This window comes from Staurois parvus, unplaced genomic scaffold (genome assembly GCF_062004578.1).
Source record: "Staurois parvus isolate SC_StPar_1 unplaced genomic scaffold, SC_StPar_1.0 ptg000678l, whole genome shotgun sequence".
In the NCBI taxonomy this organism is placed as follows: domain Eukaryota; kingdom Metazoa; phylum Chordata; class Amphibia; order Anura; family Ranidae; genus Staurois; species Staurois parvus.
In genome coordinates, this window is record NW_028318474.1 from 2,018,953 (window position 1) to 2,030,746 (window position 11,794).

The 11,794-nt window shown below is 41.1% G+C and overlaps 1 protein-coding gene across 1 annotated transcript in view; it reads right to left on the bottom strand.

Annotated features, from left to right (window-relative positions):
* Positions 1-11,794, bottom strand: part of LOC149447654 (tudor domain-containing protein 15-like) — a 73,628-nt gene that overhangs the window by 56,242 nt on the left and 5,592 nt on the right. The window lies entirely within an intron of this gene.

Sequence of the window (11,794 nt, forward strand, 5' to 3'; positions counted from 1 at the left end):
CTGAACTCAGCGGCTAGACTCATCCACCTCACCAACCGCTCCACCTCTGCCACCCCCCTCTGCCTCTCCGTCCACTGGCTCCCGATTGCCCAACGCATCAAATTTAAACTTCTAACCCTGACCTACAAAGACATTCACAACACTGCCCCTGACTACCTCACCAACCTGATCCCCAAGTACCACCCTACCCGTACCCTTCGCTCCTTACAGGACCTCCTTCTATCCTGCTCCCTGGTCTCCCCCTCCCATGCACGACTGCAAGACTTCTCCAGGTCCTCCCCATCCTCTGGAACTCACTGCCCCAATCTATCAGACTGTCGCCTTCCCTCTTCACATCCAGGCGCTCCCTCAAAACCCATCTCTTCAGGGAAGCCTACCCCACCCTCACCTAACAGCCATTCTCCCTCATTCCTCCCACCACTTCATTCCCCTCAGCCACTTCCTACTGTACCACTACCCCCTCCCTCCTAGATTGTAAGCTCGAAAGAGTAGGGCCCTCTTACCCCTCGTACGTTGTTTGTTATTGTTGTACTGTGCTATGTATTGTCCCCCTATTTTGCACAGCGCTGAGCAAACCCTTTGGCGCTATATAAACTCGATGTAATAATAATAATAATAATAAATGTACAAATCAGTATTTTTTTTATAGAAAATTACTTATAACCCCCAAATATCATATATTTTGCAAAGCAGAGGCCCTAGAGAATAAAATGGTGGATGTTGAAATTTTTTATGGCACACAATATTTGGGCAGCGATTTTTTAAACTTTTTTGGGGGAAAAAATACACTTAAAAGTGAGAACAATAGTTCTAGCATCAAACCTCAGTGAACCAAAATTAATTTAACATTTATGGTGCAATCACTGTTTTATGTAGCAACGTGGGACCAACATGTGCGCTTGCCTTTGCGCATGAGGACAGGGGGGGTGGAAAGCGTTTGAAATTTTTAGCTTTTATTTTGTTTTAAAAAATTGTATTTATAACATTTTTATTGCGATTACAAGGAATGTAAACATCCCATGATAATAAGCAGTGACAGGTCCTCTTTACAGAGATATCTGGAGTCTATTAGACCCCAGATGTCTGCTCTGCCCTTAAAAGCATTGGCTAAAACCAAGATCAGTATGATTGAAAGCTTTTTTCAAACCAATAATGGTTTGTTTACAACCCGCAAAACTGGAAGTGAGGAAATACTCTTTGCTTCCGGATTCTTAGACCATAGAGATGACCAGGGACATTCCAGTCCCCAATCAGCCCACAAAACCACTGGTCCCAGGTTTCCCGGTTGGACGGGAGAGCCTGGGAAGGCAGCGAGAGAGGGGACTCCTCCCGCTGCTTGTAAAAGCAATCCAGTAGGTAGGATTGATTTTACAAAAAAGTGCTCCAGCGGCTGAAGAACACAATACCACCAATTGTAGTCCCGCGATAAACGGGTACGTCACAGGGCGTGAAGTGGTTAAAGGAAGAAAACACAGGGAAATATGCATGTATTGCAGAGAATCACTGTATATTTTTTTATTCACTCCTGACATACACTTTAAACACTTGCCCTTCTGACGATTTACCCCCCTCCCTGACCAGGCCATTTTTTGCATTACGGTGCTGCGTTACTTTAACAAATAATTGCGCGGTCATGCAACACTGCACCCAAATGAAATTCACGTCCTTTTTTTTCCCCCACGAATTAAGCTTTCTTTCGGCGGTATTTGATCATCTGTGCGTTTAATATTTTGCGCTATAAAAAAAAAAAAAAGACCTACAATTTTGAGAAAACAATATTTTCGATGTTATGCTATTTAACATGTCCGGAAAAAAACATTTTAAAAAAAATCAAATTTCGTCAAATTTATGCCAAAATGTATTCTGCTACGTTTTTGCTAAAAAAAAAAAAAAAAAAAAAAAAAAAGTCACTGTGTAAATAATTGGTTTACGTGAAAGTTATATAGTTTACAAATGGCAGTATATATATACTGGGATTTTTTTAATGTTTACTAGTAATGGCAGCAATCAGCGACTGCGGTGGACATTCTGACACTGGGGGGAAGTGACACCAATACAGTGATCAGTGCTAAAAAAAAAAAAAAAAAAAAAAAGAAGAACACTGACATTGTACTAATGGCACTGGGTAGGAAAGGGTTAACGAGTGGCGATCAAATGGTTACTGGAGTGCTGGGAGTGTTTTACTAAGTGTTTTGTAATCACAAAGCAGTGTGCTGACAGGGAAGAGGACTGTTAGTAAACAAAACAGTTCTCCTCCCCATTGGAGATCCTCAGAAATCACCAGGCGCCGGTGATGGCTTGCGCGCGCCCCCTACATGAAAATGCAAAATCACGTATATACAGTATTTCAACTATAGGGCAGTCGAAAAGAGGTTAAAGTGGATCTAAACACGATCATTAAAATCCCATAATCTTTAACGTGATAATGACATTTCAAAATAGCTTATAGTCTTTAAATCTACCACCTTCATAGCTGTGGATTTAAGGGATTATAGGATGATCATACCATGACGGTGAGACACTCGTTGTTATGGAGTGAAAACTCCCAATTATGCTTCTGTGTTGTCCCCCTGCTACCATGTGAACCTGGTAAAAACATTCATCACTGTCACCAGTGACACATCAATAATAGATAGCGGACATTGGTGGAGCTGCATTGACAAGTGGCTGAGAGAAGCTAGAGGAGATCCAACCAAACTTTATTTTTCACTTCTGGATAAAAGAGGGAAGGGTTAGAACCCTGGCAGGTTTTTGTTATCCAAAGCTCTGTTAGACTGTTTTACTCTCACTTCCCGTCCAGCTGACAAAGTTATACTGGACAGGAATCAAGGTAACTCTCCAACAGAAACAGAAGAGGGAAAAGCTGGAACCCGACATTTTTTTTTTTTTTTTTTTTAAACGTGTCCCTGTTGCAAATTTTGCTCTGCTTTCAGTCTGGTGAAACCATTGTCAACAGGACAGGAAGTGAAGGTAAATCTCTCTAAAGGCATCCCAAATAGTAGTAAAAACTCAAGAGTTATAATCCTTTTCCACTCCACCCAAAAATAGTTTTTGGTTTGACACACACTAAGGAGTCTGCACAACCAGCCTGCCCATAGATGGACCAAAATTCGACTGGTTTCTGCTGAACCAGACAAATTTCTATCCATTTATTACTAGCTTTGAGCATTCATACAGGCTCCATAAAGGTTTGCTGTATAGTTTATAATACAGTTATCTATGACTGTCATCTCCATCAAGTGGCTATAATGCAATTTTTTTTGTTATAGTACAGCTATAGGCAAACCTTTTTTCTGCTTTAGGCAAAACTATAGGCAACATTTTTTTCCCTTTTTGAATAGAATAAAGGAGGGTTATAGCCCCTGACAGCTTTTTTTGGCATCTGTCCATTGAGGGGGGACTTCCTTACCCATAGCCAAAAAAAGTGAGAGGAAATTCCTGTAAATTAGGGAAATCACTTGTTGTGACCAGAACTAGTGCCCTTATTGGAAGATTGCCCCTCTATTACCGTCCTGGGGACAACCCAAAATTTGGGATTTTCTTCTACTTTCACTTTTGATAACGGTAAACAGGACAAATACGGTGAATCTCCCTAAGGGTAGAGGTGCTTTAATCCTACTCCACTCTATCCAAAATTAAAACACAAAAAAAAAAAAAAGTTTGGCCTTTAATTATCGTCTTCCATACCGGGAATTTTGACCCCCTTCCTGCCCAGGCCAAATTTTCAGGTTTCAGCGCTCTCACAATTTGAATGACAATTGCGCAGTCATACAACATTGTACCCAAACTAAAACGTTATTTTCTTCACACAACCAGAGCTTTCTTTTGGTGGTATTTAATCAACACTGGGGTTATTTTTTGCTAAATTAACAAAAAAAGACTGAAAATTTTGAAAAAAAAACACATTTTTCTTTGTTTCTGTTATAAAAGTTTGCAAATAAATAATTGTTCTTCATAAATTTAGGCCAAGATGTATTCTGCTACATGTCTTTGGTGAAAATAACCCAAATTGGGATGTATTTTTTAGTTTGTAGGAAAGGTATAGAGTTCAAACACTGGGATATATCTGAATATTGATCAATCCTGAAGTATTGACAGTCCGACGTACTTCATAAGAGGAATGGCGAGTTTTTTGAAGTTGTATTTTTTGTCATAATTTTTCAGAAAATGAAAAAAATTTTAAAAAATTATTTTCACTATTTTTTTTTTTTTAACATACTGTCACCAGTGCAGTACAGTGTCATCATATAACTGGCATGGCGGTGATCAGCGACACTGACTGGTGACAGTATGAAAGAAAAAAATTATAATTTTTTAAATTTTTTTATTATTTTTAATTTTACTTTTTTTAAAAAAAAAATTTTAAGATTTTTTTTCTTATTTCACTATGACCAAAGTAGTATTTCTTTTTTTTTTACATACTGTCACCAGTGCAGTACAGTGTCATCATATAACTGGCATGGCGGTGATCAGCGACACTGACTGGTGACAGTATGAAAGAAAAAAATTATAATTTTTTAAATTTTTTTATTATTTTTAATTTTACTTTTTTTAAAAAAAAAATTTTAAGATTTTTTTTCTTATTTCACTATGACCAAAGTAGTATTTCTTTTTTTTTTACATACTGTCACCAGTGCAGTACAGTGTCATCATATAACTGGCATGGCGGTGATCGGGGCACTGACTGGTGACAGTATAAAAGAAAAAAAATTATAATTTTTTTACATTTTTTTATTTTTAAATTTAACATTTTTTTTCATATTTCACTATGACCAAAGTAGTTTTTTGGGGTTTTTTTTTTTACACAATTTGCTTATAGCAAAGAATTACTTTGCTATAAGCAAGCATTTACCTGAATGACATCGATTCATTCAGGGTTTTTTTTTTTTGTGTGCTTAGCTGTGATTTGCCCATGGCTAATCACATGACACAGCTGGGCTGTGAGTGGCCCAGCTTGTGCATGTGATCGCTGTGACCATTCACAGGAAGACACACTAGTATACAATAGATGGCATGAATTAAGCCATCCATTCTATACAACTGTCATGTGACGTGCTGTGATTGGTTACAGCAAGTCACATGGTACTGGGCACCGGGGATGGCACTCAGATCTGTCATCGGCCGTGTCCGAGGCACACGGCCGGTGACAGATCGCGCCGCTGCGCGGCTCTGCAGGCACACAAACTGTGCATGCCGAAAGGATACCATATGGCGTCCACCCGGAAAGGTGAGGGCTTTTGCCGGCCACCATTCACCCATAAGCCGGGTGGGAAGAGGTTATACTTTAGGCTATTTCATGAAAATACTGCATAATGGCACTTCACCACTACCACTACTAGAAGTAACTACCTCCTGACATGCTGCAGTCTTTTGTATGCAGAGTGGACCCCACCTCTGGACAACCAACTACAAGTGTCCACATAACCCAGGCAGTGATGTGGCCAGCCAAAGGAGGACCCTCTTCTTATTTGCCTCCTCCCCCCTCCACTGCCATATTTGGCACCTTTTTTGGGGGGGAGGGGGTACCTGGTTCTGACAGTATCTATACCACCATTTGTAGAAGCTATAACTTTCACGTAAACCAATTAATTTACACATACTGCAATATTTTTTTTTTTTTTTTTTAGCAAAGACACGTAGCAAAACACAGTTCGGCCTAAATTTATAATGAAATTTGATTTTTTTTTTTTTTTACTGGATATGTTTAATAGCAAAAAGTCAAATATTGTTTTTTCCTCAAAATTGGCTGACTTTTTTTTTTTCCTAGCACAGAAAATTAAACAGAGAGGCGATCAAATACCTCCAAAAGAAAGCTCTATTTGTGGGGAAAAAAAGAACAAATTTCATTTAGATGCAGCGCCGCATGACCGTGCAACTGTCAGCTAAAGTAAATCAGCGCCATATCACAAACAATGGCCTATCAAGAAGGGGGGGGGGTAAATCCTCTGGAGGGCAAGTGGTTAAAATTAAACTAGCCCAGGAATTAGTAGGGGGGGGGCAGGGGAAACAAGCCCAATGTTCTCTCTTACATTTTGGATACTGTGGGGTAGTCAGTTTTGGTCAGGTTTTAATTTCTATCTTTGAGATTTTCCTTTACTTCCTGTGCAAGTAATACTCGGAAGACATGGGGGTAGTGACTACTATGTCAAGAGAAAAGAATAAAGAACACTAACAAGGTCTAACCCTTGTTTTTACTGTGTCCTATTGGAGAGATTTCACACCAAGTAAAGGAAATCTCTCCAGAAAGGGAACAGATGACAATAAAAACCCGACAAAGTTCTAACCCTTCCCTAGTCTATTCAACTGGGGGGGATGTTTTTGCTTCTGCTGGGCATTAAGACAGCAATTATTCTATAAGTCCAGAGCCCATCACAACATCAACACAAAATAGTTCATGACAACCCTTAAAACTGAAGGGCAGACTAAAGCATTGTAAACAACAGGACAATGACTATTTTGGCAACCTGTTGACTCCTTTATACTGTGACCTACAATTTTCTTCATTGGCCTCTCCATGGGTAATCTGTAATCCATCACTGGGGGTGCAGAAGTATTTGACACCACTTCAAACCAAGCAACAATTTCCCCATACATGTTCCTTTCTCTTGAATACTAAAGAAGATCTCTACTGGTCAGGCTCAGCTGCAATTGTGTAAAGCTATGCATTTACGTTCGAATACACACCAGAAATGTATAGGTTGTATGGAGATCCACGGCTGCATGTCTTAAAGTAGAATTCAAGACTAACCCTAACTAGTCTTAAATCAGTCCATGCCCCGTCCTAACACCTGCGCTGAATAACCTGTGTAAGAAAGTATACATACATATTTTCATCTCATTCTGGTCCGGTCACATGATCCTCTGCCAGCAAGCAGCAACTGCAGCGGATGAGCGCGCTCATCAACATCTGGGAATGTCTGGGAGTGGTGACGTCACCCATAGGCTAATATGGCCCATTCATTGTTGGTGGTCTCTTCTCTCCCCTGCAGCCACTGCGGGCTCACATAGGGGCACTGGATCACGTGACCAGACCGGAGCAGGCTGAAAATAGGCAAGTATATACATCTTTCTTAGTCAGCATATGTGTTAGAAGGGGAAATTAGCTTTTTAAGACTAGCTAAAGTAGAAGCCTGGGCTAAACATAAAACTGCTCCCCCACCTTCCTTCTAACACCTATACTAACTACCCTATAGAAGAAAGATGCTTCTACTTACCTATTTTGAGGGTGCTCCGATCTAGTCACATGATCAGCTCCCAGCATAGCTTCAGGGGAGAGGAAGGGCAGCCAACAACAGATGCCCCATAGTAAGCCTATGGGTGATGTCACCACCCAGGCATTCCATCCCTTGTCTGCGATCTCTTGTTCTCTGAAGCCAACCCACTGGGAGCCGATCACATGACTGGAGTGTCCTGAGAATAGATAAGTGCAAGTATTTTCCTTTTACAGGGTAGTTAGTATAGGAGTTAAAAGAAGGGTGGAAGTGTTTTAAGCACAGTTAGCTCTAGCCTAAATTCTTGCTTGGAATTCTACTTCAATTTTCTGGAGATCTACGGTTCAACTTCAAGTGAAGCTTCATCCAAAACTCCCCCCCCCCCCACTCCTCCACCTAATTTGGCATGCAATTTTTTGGCGGAGGGAAGTGGGTACCTAGTTTTGCAAGGTACAGTGGATATAACAAGTCTACAAACCCGTTAAACTCCTAGATTGTAAGCTCGTAAGAGTAGGGCCCTCTTACCCCTCGTACGTTGTTTGTTGTTGTACTGTGCCATGTATTGTCCCCCCTATTGTACAGCGCTGAGCAAACCCTTTGGCGCTATATAAACTCGTAGTAATAATAATAATAATAATAATAATAAAATGTCAGGTTTCTGTGATGTAAAAAATGAGACAAAGATAAATAATTTCAGAACTTTTTCCACCTTTAAGCACTTGCCCTCCTAAGGATTTCCCCCCCTTCCTGACCAGGCCATTTTTTGCGTTACGGCGCTGCGTTACTGTGGCAATTGCGCGGTCATGTAACGCTGCACCCAAATGAAATTTACGTCCCTTTCCTTCCCCACAAATTGAGCTTTCTTCCGCTTGTATTTGATCGCCTGTGTTTTTTATATTTAATATTAAAACATGTCCAGTAAAAAATTCTTAAAAAATCAAATTTCGTCATAAATTTAGGCCAAAGTGTATTCTGCGACATGTCTTTGCTACAAAAAAATCCCAATACGTGTAAATTAAATGGTTTAGGTCAGGGGTGGGCAACTCTGGCCCTCCAGCTGTTGTAGAACTACAAGTCCCATGACGCATTGCAAAACTGACAGTTACAACCATGACTCCCAAAGGCAGAGGCATGATGGGACTTGTAGCTCACCAACAGCTGGAGTGCCACAGTTGCACAGTTGCCCACCCCTGGTTTAGGTGAAAGTTTTAGCGTTTACAAATGGTGGTATAGATACTGGAATTTTTTTTTTTTATTATTAGTAATGGCGGCGATCAGCAACTTATAGCGAGACTGCGGCAGGCATTCTGACGCTGGGGGGAACTGACTTGGTTTCACTGACATCCCCAGTGACACCGATACAGTGATCAGTGCTAAAAAAAAAACAAACAAAAACACTGACTGTACTAATGGCACTAAGCAGTAAGGGGTTAACATGAGGGGCGATCAAAGGGTTAACTGTGTGCTTGGAGTGTTTTACTAGGGGGGCATGTCAGAGTGCTTCACTGTAGGCACAAGGCTTTGGATGGCTGTGCATGGCCATCCAAAGCAGTGCGCCCGAGCTGACAGGGAAGAGAACTGTTAGAAAACAAAACCGTTCTCCTCTCCGTCGGAAATCACCTGGCGCTGACGAGTAATCACCGCCCAGGACCGGATGATTGACAGTTGCGGCTGCGAATGACGGCGCAGGTAGGGCACGCGCCCCCTACCCGGATATATATGCACATACACACACACAGCGGACAGGAAGCGCTTAATGTAACCTATAAACTACAACTCAGTTGAACAACAAACTGAAATCTTTTAGGTGGAGGGAAGTAAAAATCAAAAACTAAAATAACTAATAACTTTTGATTTGATTCCAGCACTCAGTCTTTTTGGGTATGAGTCTATCAGCATGGCACAACTTGACTTGGCAATATTTGCCCACTCTTCCTTGCAAAAACACTCCAAATCTGTCAGATTGAGAGGGTATCTCCTGTGCACAGCCCTTTTCAGATAACCCACCAGATTTTCGATCGGATTCAGGTCTGGGCTCTGGTTGGGCCATTCCAAAACTTGAATCTTCTTCTGGTGAAGCTATTCCTTTGTTGATTTGGATGTATGCTTTGGGTCATTCTCATGCTGAAAGATGAAGTTCATTTTCATGTTCAGCTTTCTAGCAGAAGCTTCAAGGTTTTTTGCCAATATTGACTGGTATTTGGAACTGTTAATAATTCCCTCTACCTTGACTAAGGCCTCAGTTCCAGCTGAAGAAAAACAGCCCCAAAGCATGATGCTGCCACCACCATGCTTCACTGTGGGTATGGTGTTGTTTTGGTGATGTGCAGTGTTGTTTTTGTGCCAAACATATCTTTTGGAATTATGGCCAAAAAGTTCAACCTCAGTTTCATCAGACCATAACACATTTTCCCACATGCTTTTGGGAGAATTCAGATGTATTTTTGCAAATTTAGCGGGCTTGGATGTTTTCCTTCGTAAGAAAAAGCTTCCATCTTGCCACTCTGCCCCATAGCCCAGACATATGAAGAATACAGGAGATTGTGGTCTCATGTACCACACAGCCAGTACTTGCCAGATATTCTTGCAACTCCTTTAATGTTGCTGTAGGCCTCTTGGCAGCCTCCCAGACCAGTTTTCTTCTCGTCTTTTCATCAATTTTGGAGGGATATCAAGTTCTTGGTAATGTCACTGTTGTGCCACATTTTCTCCACTTGATAAAGACTGTCTCCACAGTGTTCCATGGTATATCTAATGCCTTGTAAATTCTTTTGTACCCTTCTCCTGACTGATACATTTGGAAGCTCTCTGCAGACCATAGCTATTGCTGTAGGATGTGACTAAGAAAATGTCAGGAAAGACCTACTAGAACTTTATTTGGGGTTAATCAGAGGCACTATAAAAGATGACAGGTGTATACTGACTCCTATTTAACATGGTTTTGAATGTGATTGCTTAAATCTGAATCCAACTACATCCCCAGTTATAAGAGGGTGTGCACACTTATGCAACCACATTATTTTAGTTTTTTATGTTTACTTCCCGCCACCTAAAAGATTTGTTTGTTTTTCAATGGAGTTGTACAGTTTATAGGTCACATTAAAAAGGTTGAAGAATGTTATAACCACTGTTCCTGCTCCCACTTCCGCTCGGATGTTCTCCTCTCCCCCTCCCCGCAGTCTTCTGGAGGACATCACAGGTCCCAGAAGACTGCAGGACAATTCACAAAGCACAGTGCAATTCGGGCATGTGCAGCCAGCTGTGAAGCTGCAAGCTGTGACAGCTGGGTGCCCACACTTAAGATGCTGGGAACCCGAAGGCCAGTAAAGAACTAGACCTGGTGTGGGCGGAGCTGCATGCATGGACAGGTAAGTGTCCTATTATTAAAAAGGTCAGCAGCTACAGAATTTGTAGCTGCTTTTAATTTTTTTGGTTACAGAGCGGAGAATGGCTTTAAATTGTTACAGGTTTCTACACTGCCCCAGTATTGCAAACTTTCAATAAAATTTTGCTGAAACAGAACCAGGGTAGAAGCAATTACTGTAAATCAAGGACTGTTTAAAGATCTTCTGCATATACCACATAAATATTGGGCTAGGTGACAGGTCCTATTTAAAACTGAAAACCAATAATGTAGATGAATAAAACAAAATACAATAAGGAAAGCCTTTGCATCACATATATCAAAGCTTCAGAAAGCATTTTTTTTCAATGTCGTTTATAGACAGTAGAAACTGTCCTGGCTGCAACAAAGAATGATTCTATTTTTCCTTTGCTTGGTAATTGTAGCAAAAGAGAACTGGCCTTAAAGTGGAACTATACTAACCTAGTCTTCTGCATTGCAGTGTCCCAAAGCCTCCAGCCAGCTGCTGACATCTTCACCCATTTTCACTGGCCAGGACTAGATCACATCACTCCCATGCATGCACGGGAGTTTACCTATCTTGGCATTACCAAAATTGTACACGGAGCTACGTTGTACGCAGCTCAGTGTACATGGCGTACAGGTAGGTTAGGAACTTTAATGCAGAGGAGACACCGTGGTGGCCATTTACTGAACCTTGATAGTGCAAATTCTGGGGTTGCTTTGCAAAGAAACCTATCAGCTTCCAGGGTTTTTTGCCAAAGCTTAACAGAACAAGCTGAAGTTAAAAGCCAATTGGCTACCATGCACAACTGCACCGGATTTTGCACTCTCAAGTTTTAGTAAATAACCCCCAGTATGTCTCTTCTGCATTAAAAATGATGACACTTATTTCTCTAAAGTTCCACTTTAAAGTGAATCAAAAGCCATTTTTCTTCATTTTGATAGAGTAGGAAATAGTAAAACCAATGTCCTATACACACGCAAAGTTTAGAACAAAGTTTACGGCAGCCAGACTCATCCACCTTACCAACCGCTCCATCTCTGCCACCCCCCTCTGCCAATCCCTCCACTGGCTTCCGATTGCGCAACGGATCAAATTCAAAATCCTAACACTGACATACAAAGTCGTCCACCATACTGCCCCGAACGACATCACTGACCTAATATCCAAGTACCGCCCAGCATGCACACTCCGCTCCTCACATGACCTCCTTCT